Here is a 10,150-nt window from a genome sequence, read left to right as displayed (position 1 = left end):
CTGCCCGCCCCCGGACTCCCCCAGCAGCTGTCATCCTGAGCTCACTCTCGGGCCACTTGGTCCCCACCTGATCACTCTTACCCACCCCCAGCTCAGATTTCTCACCCGGTAATTTGGGGCCGATTGAACAGGCTGACATTTGCCAACAAACAGCCTGCGATTCTATGGCCATCTGTTACAAGTACATCTTTCACTTTCTGCAAAGAAGAAATCAATCTCCTGGCTTCCTGGCATTTTCTGGTTGGCTCATTGAGGGGCGGAGGCGGGCGGGACCCAGAGGTGGGCCTCTTTTCAGGGGTGGGGGTGGGGTCCTGCCCGCTACCTCCCCCCCGAGGCCTTGTCTCCACGAGGGCGGCTGGAACCAGAGAACCAGCCTGGCTCTCCATTGCCCACTGTGCCCTCCGCTTCCAGCCCAGAAGCAATTTGCTTTCATTACGAAGGCCACGCGAGTATGTTTGCAGAAGGACTCAGCTTCCCAGCCGCATGGACTGCGGGGAAAATTTTCCTTAATTATTTTTTTATAGCCTAACTTTTGTGTGAGACGGTTTGTTATTATCCCTGTCTCGCTGGAGAGTCATAAGCCTGCAAGAAGAATCATAAATAAAACTTTACTTAATATTCAAAGTCCCCGTGATGGGATGATGGATGGGGGGTGGGGAGGCAGCCCCTCCTCCCTGCCGCCCCCCTCCCCTTGGTGGCAGAACCGTCTTGGCTTCTGCGGGAAGGCAATTACTTTGAGCTCCCTGTAATCAGAACCGCTTCCTACCTCTGCATTTTGTTTTTCTAACTTTCTCATTTAAAACCCGTATGGGCGACATTGTATCCCATTTGTATTGTGCCGGGCGAGATTACTCCGAATGCTGCTGTGTGCAGGGCCACTGGGACCGCAATATTTTACCTGGGAATCCGCCTTTGAAACATTGAAGTGCGACAGCTACAAAGACAGGGCCATGATTTGATCCCCAGCTTCCGAAGCTTCGGGGACAAATGCCTGGTGGTGGAATTAATTTTTCTTGAGGAATAGGAGAGCTGTAACTTTCCCTTCTATTATTTCAGAGCCGCCAGACTGACTCTCCAGGGCCCGAGCTGCAGCTGGCAAAAGTAGAAACGGAAGGGGCTGTGGCGGAGGAGAGCTGGGTTCTTTAGGCCAGGGCATGGGTGTGTGACCTTCCGAGTGGTCTTGCCCCTCTCTGGGCCGCAGTCACCTTACCCAGAAAATGGAGGGACTGGACAAGAAAATGATACCGATATCACCCTTTTCTGAGTTGACCTGTCGTTGAGCACCTACTATGTGCCAGGTGCCACGCTAGGCTCTTCACGTGCATTATGGTGAGAAAGCCCCGACCGCCTGAGGGGCAGGGCCATTCGCAATGTGCTCCCAAGTATTACTGGGGCCCTACTGTGTCCCCAGCATGGTTATAGGCATGGAGGGTGCAGTGATGAACAAGAGAGGGAAGGAAGCACAGGGAGCATAAACATGTAAACAAACGAGATTGTTCCAGGGAATGAGGGGGTGGCCGCTTTGGAGAAAATTAAGACAGGATGATGTTGCAGATGGTGACCAGAGAGAGGTACAATGAGACAGAGAGATCGTCATGACAGCCTCTCCGAGGATGTGATAACCAAGCAGGGCCTGAAAGACAAGGAGTTACCCAGATGCATGCAGATTGGCAAAAGCATTCAGGTAGAGCAAATGGCATCTATGAAGGCCCCGAGGTGGGGACAGCAGACCCTAAAGGGCACCCTTCCCCTCGCCACTGCCCTCCCCCCTTGCCTTCTTGTGCCGTAGGGCCTGGAAAGCTGAAGCAATGCTTCTTAGAGCTCCTGGGGTTAAGGTCCTAGCAGGGCCCTGAAGGCTTCCCTGATGGGTCAGCAGGTAAAGAATCCGTCTGCAATGCAAGGAGACTTGGATTCCATCCCTGGGTCAGGAAGATCCCCTGGAGGAGGAAATGGCAACTCACTCCAGGATTCTGGTCTGGAGAACCCCATGGACAGAGGGGCCTGGTGGTCTACACAGTCCATAGGGTTGCAGACTGTCGGACGCGACGGAGCGTGAGGTCGAGTACGTGGGACCTGAAGGTGCTCCTGCACAGGATAAGAAAGTGGAGGGCTTTCTGGGGCGCCTGGGGCAAGAGTCCTGGGTGCCGGATGGAGAGAGGGGGCAGGTGGGGGTCGGGGCTGCCACTGCGGCTGCACGTGGGCTCTCCTTGACTTCTGGCCTGACCCCTTGCTGGCGTCTCAGCGGGGCTTCACCTGAGCTGTCCTGTGCTCAGGGCAGGTCCAAGTGCCCCGGGGAGAGCCTCAACCAGCCGCCGACCCCGGGGTACCCCTGGCAGGACACCGGTGCCTTCTCTCCAGTGTGGGCTCACCGTGGTCACTGTTGGGGGACCCCTGCCAGCCCTTGTGCTGTGCCGACTCCTGGCCTCCCTGCCTCCTTCCCTGTCCCAACAAGTCCTTCCATCGCCACCCCCCACCCCAAATAAATGATCTGCCCCTGAGTCTTTGTCTCTGGTCTGCTTCTGCGAACCCCAAAGAACTCTTTCATATCTGCCCGCTGTTTTGGTTCCCTGGTGGGTACGATCAGCCTTCCTTGCCTTGAGATTCCATGAGACTTCTAATCCCACCTAACGAGCCCCTCCTGATCAGATTCGTGAGGGTGGATTCTGACGCCGGCAACGGAGAACCCCCGCAGATCTCTAGACCCCCGTCATTCTCACCGTGGCCTCTCCACCAGCGGGGGCGCAGAGGCTCAGGGCGGGCCCACCGGCACATGTTGCTCTGGGCACCAGCCTCCGTCATTGCCAGGCGCCGCTCTGCCTGCAACAGAGATGGATTCACAGGCCTGGGTCCCGGGCTGGCCCATCTGGAGCAGAGATCCCTCATCCTTTGTAAATGTATTCTTTGAAGGAACTGAAAAGGTTAACGGGGCTTCTGCGGGCTCCCGGCCAACTGTCAGGGAGCGGCTGGTGCGGCTGCGACTTGCAGCTCATTAGGTAGGTGGCAGGTAGATGAACAGGCGGCATTATTTCACTGCTCAGGCCACGAAGCAGCCCCAGGCCACCCCGCCAGCTCTGCAGATACCTGTGTCGTCTTGCCGTTGGCTCTGCTCATGTGCACGCGCGGTGCGCTTGCTCTGTGCCTGGCTGGGGCTGGGGGGGCCGCGGGTGGGGTCTCAGAAGCAGTTTGGCTCTTTCCGGGAGCTCCCAGCAGACAGGAGAGACCCCAGTAAAGACTCCTAACCACCGCTGAAAGGGCTCGCCCGCCCCTCCCCACTCCCTCCAACAGGCGCAGAGCTGGGAACCGAAATTGTCATCCGGTGACAAAGATTGTAGGCCAAGAGGGATGGGAGTGGAGACAGGAAGAGCCTGGGGTCCGCCAGGGCCTCCCTGAGCAGTGGAACCAATACCAGTACCACGTACCTCCAGGCTTCTTGCTAAGTGAGAAAAAAAAAAAAGGTTCATTTGTTGTAGACGATGTTCGCTGGGTTTGCTGTAACTTGCCTCCAAGATCATTCCTAATTTATAAGCTCATGTACTGGCCCACAGAGGAGATCTGAACACATTGTAGAAATTTAAAGCACTGAGTCATGTCCTAAACACTGCAGGTCTTCTCCTAGGTGCCCTCAGGTGACCCAGGACTGACCACTGCCTCCTCCATGTCCCCTCTCCTGACCGTGGGCATCCCTTGCCCAGAGCACTTCAACCAGTTGCCATATACACATGTAGCACCCCACCAGGCTGTGAAATCCTGAGCCCTAGGGCCCAGCACGGAACCAGCGTGGGGAGGAGATCAGAGACTGTTTGAACCGATAGATGAGGTGCCTGAATGCATGGGATCATCATTTCCCATCCTGGGAGTCTGTAAATCTTAACTGAAACTGGGGATAGTGTGGGCAAAGTTGGGAATTCGGCTGGTGGTGAGCCAGGAGGCTGGTCCCCTGGGGAATGAAAGGCCCTGACGTGTAGCATTTGCCAATTTCCTTGGTATAAATATTCCCACCATGGCCAGTTTCAAACTGCCAGATGTTCAAACACCAACTCACAAAACTGCTCGAAAATTTAACAGTTGGTTCTTGCAAGCCAGTACAAGCCAGCTTTGGCGCATAGCTTGTTCCCACTCCCTTCCTTCCTTCTTCCCCTCCCTCCATTCTTTCCTCCTTTCTCCCGTTTCCTCCCTTCCTCTGTCTTCATTTTTCTCCTCAAGCGTTTGCTGAGGCCCCACCAGTGCCTCTCAGGAACTCTCTGGGAGCTGGGCCCCTGGTGGCGGTATTAATCACCGGGCTCTTCTGGTGGGGCAGATGATCCTGTCCATAGAAACAACACAATCATTCAATAGACCTGAACTGTACTTTGACGGGGAAGACACAGTGGTCAGAGAAGGGGCTCCTGCTCTAGCTTTGGGGGAGGCAGGACAGCCTGGAGAAAGGAAGGGCCAACTTCAGTGAGACTCCAGAAAAAGGGAGCTTTGCCCAGCAGAGGCTTGTGGATGGGGAGGGTGCCACTCCCAGCAGGAAGACCTGGGGAGTCTGGACGTCTGTGATGGAGACGGGGAGGAGAGGGTGCAGGGGCTGGGCAGTGCCCATACAGTGAGGAGCTTGGCCTTGGTCCCAAGGGCAAGGTGAAGCTATTTCTTTTAAAGTGGGGCACAGGCAGATTGGCATTTTAATAAGCTTCCCCCGAGTGCAGAGAGGAGGTGGGGCAGGCAGGCCGTGGCCCGTCGTGGTTGAGGGAGAGAGAAGGATGCAGGCGGCATCGCTGAGATGGCCGTGCTGTTGGCTCAGGACCACAACAGGCACGGCTGGGGTGGGGGCAGGAGGGTCAGCCAGCCCCTGTGTGGATGTTGGTACCTTTTTCCAAGATGGGGGTGGGGGGTGGGAATGGGAGGAGGAGCAAGATCTGGGGGAAACAAGAAAGCTCTGGCCGGCCTGGGCCCTTGTCTCCTCCCGGCTTCTCCCCTTGGGAAGTTCTGTTTCAGGACCACAGCCTGTCATCTGCTTAGAAGGGAAATGAATGAGAAAATGATCAGATAGGTGCTGGCGGTATCTGTGTGTGAGTGAGGTGTCGGGGAGCTGAAGGGTCCCAGCATGCTGGGGTGCTGGGAGGGTACCCCTTGACACCAGCTAGGGAATGCAGGAGCCCCCCGCATGAGACATGGAACAGCTCCAGGCTGAGAGGACTTTGAACATCAGGGAGAAGAATGGGTCTGAAAGTGAGCAACCTGAGCTGGGACCCCTTGGCCAGGCTCTGAGATGCGCCCCCGCACCCTGCATTTGGGGGTGGGGAGTGCAGGGGTGGTGGGAAGGACAGCTCTGGGCTGTTTTCCTGGACACACAAACACAGCCATTCCCCAGGCCAGATAGGTACACAGGATTAATAAGGCCGGCACACTCTCCCAGGGTCGGGGGGGGGGGGGGGCGTGTGGGTGCAACCGATCTAGCCTCGCGGACGGAACCATCAATCACGGCCCCTAATAGCTCTGCAGGCTGTTGCTCCCCCCACCGAATTTAAAACGAGGATGCAGGCCGCCGGCGGCAGGAGGATGCCGCAGCCCTTAACCGCCGTAATTATGAAGTCTTCATGGAAAGAGATGCTTATCGTATATGTTAAGTGAGCAGAGCAGGAGACCAGATGCCCTGCCTGTGTGCGCACAGCCGTGGGCATAGACGCCTGCCTGGAAACAGGGGCGGGGGATGCGCAGGAGAACTGCTGCTTCCAAGGTGGGGACCGGAGGGGACAGTCAGGGGCTCTTGAACAATTCAAAACCACACTTAGTAACATCGATGCCTCATCCTTTTATTAAAAATTGTACCTTCTTTTTCTGATTACAATAGGGAATCAGCTCACTGTAGAATCAGTGGGAAGCATACAAGTACAAAGAAGAAAATTAAAATCCCGTTGAGTCCCCATCCGGAGGCAGATCACTGGGGTGAATGTTCTGCAGTGGTTTTGTTCCCACAGCTCTGTGGCTGTCTGTTTGGTTTGGGTTGTTTTTATGCTTTGGAGATGATTCATTGTATTTTTAATACATATTTTGAAGTAAGTGACCAGTCTCAGATGTGGGGCTGGAATGATCATATAAATTCTGTCTGACCAGTAAATCCAATATACGAGGGGAGATAGGAAAAGAATTTAGACAGAGAAAACCATTATAAACCCCTGGCCCCTGAACCTGGGGAGGTCGACCGTCTGTTTCGGGAGCACTTCAGCCCCTCAGTTGTGCAGGGTTGACATTGGGAGCCATGGGGGGGACCCACCTTACCCTGGGCTCCACAGTCCCGAGATGCAGAGATAGTGCTGGTAGAAACGCTGAGGGTCCCTGGGACTTGCAAGGGTCTGATAGAGCTGGAAGCTCCCTTCCAACTGTGGTTCTCTGTGACTGAGAAAGGCAGGGACATGCGGAAGGTTTGCGATGCCTTGGTCCTGGAAAGGCATTCTGGGTTGGGAGTGGGGGTGGGTGCAGGGGGCTCGACTTAAGCGAAAGCATGGAGGCCTGACTGCCCCTAGTCCAGCTGGTTGGGAATCCAGGTCGCTTTTCTTCCCCCTGGTGCTCTCCAGCTTGTGTGCCCAAGTCCCTCTTTGAAGAAAAAAAACTTGTTTTCCGTGATGACTGCCCACTCTTCCTTCAAGCTCCAGTACCACTTCCTCCAGGAAGCCCTCCTTGGTTTCTTAGACTGAGACAAGCGCTCCTACTCCAGGCCTGCAGCACTCACCGCTATTGAGACGCCAGAGTTGCGTGATTGATTGGTTCATGAGTGTCTCTCCTGCTATTCCCTCCACTAGACTCTAAGCCCGTGGCCCCAGGGCTGGTTTCCTCATGGTCCCCAGGACCAAGCTCAGTGCCTACGTGAAAAGAGGCCAGCGGTTGAAGAACGGAGTTCACAGTCTCCACCACCTGTCAACCCACTTTAGGCGTAGAGAGGATCAAGGGCCGGGCACTTGTGAACCCTGCTCACCCCGTGGCTCTAAGCTACCTTGTTGCAAAGTTCTGGGCACCAAGAGGAAGTTTCTAGCGACTCCGACTTTTCATTTCTTTCTTTTTTTTTTTTTTTCTGGTGACCTTTCCATGTAATTAAAAGGCAGCTATTCCAGGAGACGAGGCAGCCGGAAGCAGAGACACTGCTTTCTGTGTACGTGTGTGGAAATTTATTGTCTGGAGCACAGAATTCTGCTTGAGGCGCCTGTGCCAAAGCTCCTGCTGGTTCCCTCGGGGGTACCAACCCCGGCCCAGGGAACATCCCCCGCTGCAGACCTACTGTGCACACAGCAGGATCCACATCTGTGCTCACTGACCCTCAAGCTGCCCCCAGTGTGTGCTTTTTTTTTAGGGAAACGGTTCTCCTGAGGGCCCACCAGTCTGGTGACGTCCGCCAGGTCTGCCTCACCTGGGAGGCACCCAGGCTGATGGGCTGTGCCCTTCCCACCCCCGCCAGATTTGGGTCCTTGGGCCTTTGTCCTGCAGCACAGAGGACCCCCCTGCCAACAGCTGCGGCAAAGCATAGTCCTGCCTTCTTGCAGCTGGAGTCTCACGAGGCAGCTCCTTCTTAGCTTTCTGCTTGAGGGGCGCCCCCCTCACCCTAGAACTAGAGGCACTGTCAAGGAAACGTGTGTGCAGCTTAGGGAAACGGGCACAGCCCAGAGTGAGGTGGGTGCAACCCTCGCCAGGGAGAGCCGGGTTCAGACGCTGGCACCCACACCGCGGTTCACCACGTGACTCCAGATGAGACCCACATCCCCCGCCCCCGGCTTCTCCTCCGCCCATCGGGGCCTAGCCTGCTCCCTCCACTCCAGTCAAAGAATCCTGGGAAAGTTACATTCTGGACGGAAATCCTTCCTTGGCTGTGTCTTCCCCTCGCTGGGTCTGGGGCCCCTCTCTTCCTTGTGTGGCTCTGCTCAGCACCTCCCGGGAATGCTACCCCTCCCTCCAGTTGCTGGGTCCCTGGGCGGAGGGCCTGGGAGGGGGGGGTCCTGAGGCCCCGGAGCCCCCTGCCCAGCCAGGCCTCCGCCCCTTGGCTCCCCTCAGCTGCAGCTGCTGAGGTTAATGAAGGAGGCCTGGCCCCCCGCCCAGCTCCCCCCCATGCCACGGAGAATTGCAATTTAGCAAGTTCGTCAAATGCCGAGGCGGGGGCCCAGAGCCGCATCTGCGACATCAAGGCGTCCCAGCGGCACTGGGGGGCCTCCCGGTCCCCATCCGCCTCTGCACCCGGCCCGCTTCCCACAGGCCTGGATTAGGCCCCGGCAGCTGGGCGGGGGCGGGGGCCCGGGGAGCAGGGGGGATCCGGGCCGGGGGCCCAGGCAGCGGGGCCCTGGGCCTCTCTGGCCCAGCCTGGCCACGTGGTCCCTGGTACGGTGCTGTGTCCCTGGGCTGTGGGCATCCCATCTTGAAGGGAGGTGGGGTCCTCTTGTCTGTCCGTGGGACCCTGGAGCCGGTGGTCACACCCGTGGCAGGCCCCCAGGCCCACACAGAAGGGCCGGGGGACGGCTCTGAGGGTCGGGGAGCAGCTCGGGTCACTCGGGGAGGGGTGAGTGGAGACGTCACTGGGGCCTCATCCGGCAGGAGTGCTGCGGATGAGGGCGGTGGTCAGGGTCTGTGCTGGGCTGAGGAGTAAACAGGGCCCAGGCTGGAAAGACAGAGGATCCGGGGCCTCCTCTCTGCTTGGAAAGCAGGAATGTGGTGCTCGGAGCAACCTACGTGGCCCATTAAGGCATCTGTGAGGTGCACCAGGCACTTCCATGGCCACAAATGACCCCTCCTCTGAGAGCAGCAGCACAGGCCTCAGGAACCACAAGGCTGAAGGGTCCAGTCACTCACTCCCTCTGAACCCCTTGGAAGCAGAGGTTCTGCAGACCAGAATCCCACACAGAGACTTGCTTGCCTGCCGGGACGGAGAGCTCACTACCTCACTGGGGAGCCCGTTCTCTCCCAGAGGAGTTCTCATGGTTAGGAAAGAACGTTCCAGGACTGTACTTGGGCCCCAGGGCATCTGGAGGCGGCAACCTGACCCTCCCGACCTCTTTCCTCCAGACCAAATCGCCAGTCTTCTTTTATCTGCTCTTTGCATGATGCCTGTCAGTGCCTGCCTCTGGACAGGAGTCATCTGTCAGCTTCTCCCAGGACTGAGCGTTAGTACCCGAGCTACAGCCTGCAGCAGACTCTCACCTCCCTAGCTAGGAAGACCATGCTCCTATTAACGAAACCCTCGGTGTGTGTTTCTGATGGAGCCATCACCCTGTTGAGTCCTGCTGAGTGCTTTGGTCATTCAGCGGGTGACAGTGGATGAAGCAGGGGGCCACCCTGTGCCCTTGGGGAAACTGAGGGCCAGAGAAGAAGGCCCCCGCTCAGATGCACCCCCCCACACGGCATCAGCAACAGGACTGAGGAAAGGACCAGGCCTCCTGCCTGCCCTTCATCGAGACATAGAAGGGCCTCCATCCACCTCCCACCCCCGCTCCTTCCCGCCTTCCTCCATGCTCCCGCCCACGTTTCCTGAGAGCCTCTTAGCTGAGCCAGAGAAGGTGAGGCCAATGGCCTTCAGATGCTCATGATCACGGGTGGAGGGGTGAGCGCAGGACAGGAGGGGCCTGGGCCCCACGTCCTGCGCCCTGTTCCAGGGAATCAGCGGCGCCGAGGGGCTTGGGGGCCGAGGTCCTGCTCAGCTGACCCCGTCCAGCTTGTTCTGCAAGCTCTGGGTGTTTCCAAGATCGCTGGGCCGGCACATTCCTTTCTGCTGAGGGAACTCCCGGCAAGCGTGGAGAGGCACCGGCCAGCTCCAGGAGGGTTTGTGGTGGGAAAAGGAAGGCAGCTCGCGTTGGCTGCCGGGCGCTAATGTGCCCCAGGTGCCCCTGGGTGCTGGTGTGGGGGTCTCTCCTGTGCCACTCGGGGAAGTGGGCACCGCACTCTCCTCCCCTTGCTGGGGGCTAGGGGAGGGGCGGCAACCTGAGGCAGGGGGTGACAAGGGCTCCTCCTTCCGGGACTGTCCACATAAGACTTAAGTCACAGAGGGGCCCAGCTCAGCTCCCAGAGCCCACAGGTGCCCGCCAAGCCCACTGTCAGCGTCCCCAGCCCAGGGCGAGGGACTGATATGCCTGGGATTTGAACCCGAGTCCACGAGCCAGGGCAGTACCTCCACGGTTGGGGGTGAGGGCCACTTTGT

This window comes from Odocoileus virginianus, chromosome 16 (assembly GCF_023699985.2).
Source record: "Odocoileus virginianus isolate 20LAN1187 ecotype Illinois chromosome 16, Ovbor_1.2, whole genome shotgun sequence".
NCBI lineage: Eukaryota > Metazoa > Chordata > Mammalia > Artiodactyla > Cervidae > Odocoileus > Odocoileus virginianus.
The sequence above is the reverse complement of the archived record's forward strand: the minus strand, read 5'-3'. Positions refer to the sequence as shown.